Raw genomic sequence first — 6,308 nt, 5'->3', positions numbered from 1 at the left:
CGGAGCTGGAGCCAGCGCGCACCCCCCTTCCTCCCAGCGCAGCTGAGCCCCGCCCCCGGCCCCCCAAACTCCGCCTTCCCCAAGCCTACCTACTAACCACCCCCAAAGGGGAGAAGCAACAGGGGCTCCCCACACCCTTTCCTGGCTCCTCAGCGCACCTCACGCCCTCCCGCCCATCCTGGGAAGATGTATGCCGCCACTCCTCTCCATCTTCCTCGGTGGAGGGAGCGCCCTGCAACCAACATCCCTCCCCGACCCTGGCTTTCCGCAAGTTCCCAGAGCCGAGGGCTGGGAGAGGAAATTGAGTCTTGAATCCTCGGGAGATACCCAGTTGCATAGGAAAGGGTTAAGGCAGGAGCCAGACTTCAGGCGGGATGGAATACTGGGGAAGCGGGAGATTGCAGCTTGTTAAGAGAAAGGACTGAGGGCAGGGGCCAGGACCCTGGAACCGGCCTTCTGGGCATCTTCCTTCCCTAGAAGAACAGCCCAGGAAGCAACGAAGAGTACAGTGCCCTAGGCTAGAGGTCTAAGTGGGTGTGCCACTAACGGCTTTGTGACCTTGGGCAAGTGCCTTCCCCTCTCTGAGCCTTCATTTCCTCATCTGTGCAATGAGGGGATTGACCGGACAATCTCTAAGGCCAGTCACAGACACAGGCCACACTGAGGGACTGCAGGCAGACTGCCCCTTCATGCCATTCACCTACACAGCTTTTCCCTGCATTCTCTAGGACAGGAAGGAAACGGATGTTCATTCGTTCATCCGCTCATCCATGGCTGCATCTATTCCGTAACCCTTGGCACCTTTCGTGTGCCCTGCACGGAAGTGAGACACTGTCCTCCAGGAGTACCAAGTGTAACAGGGACAGACAGAGAAACCATTCATGACAGAATGTGATGACGGCCATGCAAGATCAGTCTGTGCGTGCACAGCCCCTGAGGCACCCTACTGTGTGTCATTAGGGTCGCTGCCATATAGGAGCTCTTCTCCCCGATTAACCACAAAAAACCACAGCTCAGGGAGGGCAGGTGTCTTACTCAAGGCCATCTGCTAGGACTCACAGAGCTTGTCCCAAATTCAGATCTTTCCCATTCAAAACTCCATTGTCAGGGCCGGCAGGCGGTGTGGTGGATAAGGGCGCTGGATTCCCACATGGCCAACCATGGTTGGAGTCCTGGACCTGGTGGCTTGCTTTCTCGCTTTCTCTTTCTCTCTCTCTCTGGTCAAATTAAAAAATAAAAATAATAAACGAAATTAAATAAATAAATAATTCTTTAAAAAAAAATTTTTTTTTAAAGTTCATTGTCTTGGGGCCAGCAGGAGGCATAGTGATTGAGATACTGGACTCTCATATGGTCAGCTCTGGTTCAAATCCTGGACCTGGCGGCTTGAAACTCACGCCAGGCACAAGTGCATGTGTGCCCAAAATCTCAGGAGGAAAATGGAGGAGAGGAGACTGGGATGTGGCCATCCCCCCAGGGGGCGAATTCTCACTTTCTCCAGAGTGGTTTCTCACGTTCTCTGTCTCTCTGGTGAGTGTGCACGCCCTATAGCAAAAATCTCTCTTAAAAAAAAAAGTCCATGGTCTCAGCATTATTAATCATCAGGGGAATGCAAATCAAAACCACAGTGAGAGATGATCTCACTCTAGTTAGAACAGCTATTATCAAAGGCAAACAATAGGGAATGTTGGTGAGAGTGTGGAGAAAGGGGAACTCTTTTACACTGTCAGTGGGAATGTAAATTATGCAGCCATTATGGAAAACAGTATGGAGTTTCCTCGAAAAACTAAAAATAAAACTGCCATATGATCCAACAATCCCACTACTTACTAGACATCTAACCCAAGGAAAAGAAAGTGGTTCATTGCGGAGATTCCTGCACTTTAATGTTTATCGCAGCGCTGTTCGTAAGAGCGAAGGTACGGAATCAACTGAGGTGTCCATCATGGATGAATGGATAGCGAAAATGTGGCCTATATACACATCATGGAATGCTATTCAGCCACCAAAAAGAATACCATCCTGTCATTTTGAGTCAACATGGAGAAGCCTGGAAAACATGATACATAAATAATCATCAGAAAAAGCCAGGCACAGAAAGAGAAAATTCACTTGCAGTCAGTCATACATGGGAGCTAAAAAGGTAGCCCTGTGTAAACAGAAAATGGAATCGTGGTCATAGAAACGAGGAAGGAGAGAAGGGGAGCGAGGGAGCTGTTAGTTACGATACAGAATCACAGTCCGACAGACCCGGAGCAAATTCTAGCATTCTATAGCACGGTAGGGTAATTACAGTCAACAACAATTCATTGTATATTTCAGAATAGCTAAAAGAGACGATGTTGAATTTTCCCAACTCAAAGTAATGATAAATGTTGAATATTATAGATACATAAATTACCCTGATTTGATCATTACACATTGTATTCGTGTACTAAAACACACACACACACACACTGTACTATAAAAACGTACAATAGGTGTCAATTCTAAAAAAAAAAAAAAAAAAGTCCAGGGGGAATTTGTGGGAGTAGAAGTTGGCTTGAGGCAAAGCCTGGCTATCTTATCTTTTGGGATAGGGCACCAGGGACACGGATCTGCCTGGAATGTTCTTGTTCCTACTCTGGGCAGAAGAGCCACAGCCTCCACCCTCCTATTCTGGTCCCTCCTCCGTTTTCCTACTCTTCCCTCCTCAGGTAAGGTGAAGGAGGTTCTTTGTCTGCCTCCTGTTTCAGAACTACCCAGCCTGCATGGCCTCTACTGGTCAGTGAGTCTGTCTACCCGGCCCACACAGAGGAGGGGTGTGGTCCTGAAGGGGGCAGGTGTGGGGGTCTTCACTCACTCCCAAGACAGAAAAGAACTCTCACTAGGCGGCTCATTCCAATGTCTCCCACCCGTGCATTAGGGAAGCCTCCCTCACAGCTCACTGCAGAGCCTCTCGTGGTTTTAGCTCACTCCAGTGAGTTCAGCCCTCACTGCAGACAGAGAGCAGGTCTTAAGCCCGGCCCTTCCTCACCCAGGCTCCTCACTCTCCTCACTTAGTTGTGATCATCTTCCTTCTGACACTCGTCCTCACTGCCTTCCCATCTCCACTTTAGGAGGCTTTGGAGGAAGGACAGGCTCACTCCTTTTGGCCACCCCCAGAGCTCCCCAGAGACAAAAGACCACCCTTCCCTTCTCCACTCATATACCGTACTCTTCCCTGGGAGATCCAGGAAAAGGGGAGTAAGGGGGAGGCGGTGGAAGGAGCCAGATGACCAGGTGGTTGTCATGGAAACCAAGCCTGTTTCCCAAAGATACGCCTAGCTGGGGTGGGTGGGAGTGGGAGTGGGGCACAACAAAGGGAACCAGAAAACGTCAGAGAAAAAGGACTGGCGGGGATCAGCCTCAGAGAAGACTGGAGCTGAAGAGGTCAAGTCAGGGCCAGGACCTCGCTGCAGCCTGAATCCAGGTCCTCCAGGTCATCCTTCCAGATAGCACTACCATCCACGTCCCCTTTCCCCATTCCTGGAGTGACAGGAGGGCTTCAGAGTTCAGGTGCTGGCGCTGGAGCAGTGGGTGACTCAATGCTGACCTCATGTGGCCAGAGAAGGGGCTGCCACACACCTGTTATGGCTTAAGGCAACACCAGGTTGGGTTGGGATGCGTTTGTCTTAAATTAAGCCTCTGAATTGGAAGGACCTTCACAGCACACTCCTGAGTTCGTGTGTCCTTGCTGAGGGCAAGTGGTTTAGAGCTTGATAAAGGAAAGGTTTCATTGGGGGAAAAAAAAGGAAAGTTTGAATTAGGTCAGAAGAATCTAGCTCTACACACTTTCTGACTGACCTCAGACAAATCAACTCACCTTTTTTTTGTTTTCTTCCAGTTTTGCCATACAGTGTGTGTGCTTGCAGGAGAGAGACAGAGGAAGAGGAAAAGTAAAGAAGCACGCCCCAGGGGCCAGTAGGTGGCTTGGTAGTAGGGCACTAGACTTCCACATGACAGGTCATGGGGTTCGAGTCCCAGACCTGGGGCTTGGTTTCTCTCTCTCTCTCTCTCTCTCTCTGGTGAGTGTGTGTTCCCAATAACAAATTTTTAAAAATAATAAGTACAATTAGATCTTGCTTTTTTTAAGGAAGGGAAACACCTCCCGGGGGGAGTGATCACACTGTGATTCCTTGGAATCTGGACAGATGCGCACATGCACCTGGTATATTTTCTGAGCCATCAGGTCCACGGCTCCAGCTATGCTGTTAACCACCAGTGTACCTGTCTGTCCCTCGACTCACTTCTTTGGGCCTCAGCCTCCCAGCACTACAAGGGGGATGACTGTGTCAGGTTTTGAACCCAATTAATCTGGGCCTGGACCTTAACTGTACATTTGTTCCAGCTTTTGAGACTGGGAGAGGAACACATCGGGGGAGAGACTGAGAACATCCGTAACCACAGTGATCCCAAGGGAAGGAATGCTTCAATTTCCATGGGCCTCCCCCTCAGGGCTCCTCACTGCCTCGTGCTCAACACACTGGTCTTCCCCGGAGATGGAAACAGTGGGTCATCTTCTCTCCTCACCCCTCGCCCCACTCTTCTGTCTCCAGTCATTCCCCAGAGATGAGGTCCTTCTCTCCTCTTCTCTTTCCTCTCTCCTTCCCATTTCCAGTTCGAATGGAAGCTTCCCTGCCCCTCGCTCCCCTGGACAGTCAGCCCTACTGTGCGCCCCCTCCGAGATGCTCTTCTCCTTCCCATCTTAGCATGACCACTCTGCATTGGAACTGTCAGGGAGCTTTTTGAAGATCTTTTATGAGATCTTTATTGTCAGCGGCAGGTGGTGTTTGTTGGTTATTTTCATTTCTGTGATAGTCGGTTGTGCTTCCTGGACAGAAAACAATGCCGGGCAGGTAAATATGTTTGGGAAATGGGTCAATGAATGGATGAATAAAATAAGGTTGCAGAGGGAGGGCAGTGGAGAAGCTGATTAGTTGCTGTCCACACTTGAGGTAGATGTTACCCTGCAGACAACCCTTGAAGGGCATTGCTGGCCCTAGGTTGATGGCACTTGGAGAAGTGGGGTGGACCCAGGAAGGTGGAAACCATCAGGCACTGGTTTAGGGCTCCCCTGTGGGTAGGGTTCTCCCACAGCCTCCCGAGGCCCAGGGGAAGCAGAGACAAGGAGAAAGGAAAGCTGTTTCCGGGTTGGGGCTGGGGCTGGGGCTGGGGCTGGGGCTGGGGCTGTGACAGAGGCTCAACAGAGGGTAGCCCAGCATGTCTGGGGCCTCCCCATTTTGGCCCCACCATGAGGAACTAAACTTCTCTGACGGATGGGGGTAACCAGATACTGCAACCACCAGAGGCCAGTGCTTCACCCTAAGAGGAAGAGGAAAACCCACCACCACTCTGCTTTTTAGTCTGCCTGAGAAAACCCACTTTGCAAAAATCACATCTTCATGCCCAGTTGTATATAAACGCGGAAGCTGCCCTAGGAGACGTGATCCTAAATACAAGGAGACAACTGTTCCTTTAAAAACAGCGAGCAGGTGGCATAGGAATTGGGGCTCTGGATTCCCACATGGCTGACTGCAGTAGGAGTCCTGGATCTGGGGGGCTTGAAAATCACACCAGGTGCATGTGCATGTGTGCCCAAAATCCGGGGAGGACAATGGAAGAGAAGGGCTTGTGGCATGGCCATTCTCTCCAGGGGAGTGATTTCTCACTTTCCTTTTCTCTGTCTCTCTGCAGCAAGCACACATGCACTATGGTAAAACCTAAAGACACTGGGTGTCCCCTTTCTCTACCCATACTCCTGGGAAAGATGAGAAAACAAGAGAAATGAGCAGGGATAGAAAGTAATACTTTTCCATTCCATCACCACGTGTATTCTCCAAAAGATAACCACCTTATAAAGACAGTTAATATTATTTTTTAAATAATTATTTTAATTTTATTCATCATTATTACTATTATTTTAATTTGACCAGAGAGAGACAGAAAGAGAGATAGAGAGAGAGGACAAGTGAGAAAGCAAGCCCGCAGATCCGGGACTCGAACCAGAGTCGGCCATGTGGGAGTCCACCACCGCGCTGACCCCAATATTCTTTTAAAACAAGTGAATATACGAATGAAGAAATAATGGCAGAAGGAAAGAATGAATGCACTGAATAAATGAATGAAATGAAGTAAGAAGGAAGAAAGAGTGAATGAATGAGTGGATAGATGGATGGGTGAATGAATGATGGCTGAATTAAGCAGGAAGGATGAATCAGGACCCGGTAACCTAGACTCCAAGCCTACGCAGAGGGCGGGGCAGGGGGGATTCCGGGGGGCGGGGCCTC

This window comes from Tupaia chinensis, unplaced genomic scaffold (assembly GCF_000334495.1).
Source record: "Tupaia chinensis unplaced genomic scaffold, TupChi_1.0 Scaffold000252_1, whole genome shotgun sequence".
Taxonomy (NCBI): domain Eukaryota; kingdom Metazoa; phylum Chordata; class Mammalia; order Scandentia; family Tupaiidae; genus Tupaia; species Tupaia belangeri.
The sequence above is the reverse complement of the archived record's forward strand: the minus strand, read 5'-3'. Positions refer to the sequence as shown.